We start from the raw sequence: 296 nt of genomic DNA, 5'->3' as shown, positions 1-296 counted from the left end.
CTCGCGCCGGCCCCGGGGACAGGGACAGGGACAGGGACAGTGTCACCTCCTGTCACCTCCTGGGACAGGGATGGGGACAGGAGAGAGACAGTGTCACCTCCTGTGACAGGGACAGAGAGACAGGGACAGGGACAGTGTCACCCCCTGTCACCCCCTGTGACAGGGACAAGGGTGGGGACAGGGACAGTGTCACCTCCTGTGACAGGGACAGGGACAGTGCCACCCCCTGTCACCCCTTGTGACCTCCTGTCACCTCCTGTGACACGGACAGGGACAGGGGTGGGGACGGGGACAGG

This window comes from Corvus brachyrhynchos, unplaced genomic scaffold, assembly GCF_000691975.1.
Source record: "Corvus brachyrhynchos isolate BGI_N302 unplaced genomic scaffold, ASM69197v1 scaffold579, whole genome shotgun sequence".
Classification (NCBI taxonomy): Eukaryota; Metazoa; Chordata; class Aves; order Passeriformes; family Corvidae; genus Corvus; species Corvus brachyrhynchos.
This window is presented reverse-complemented; position numbering follows the sequence as displayed.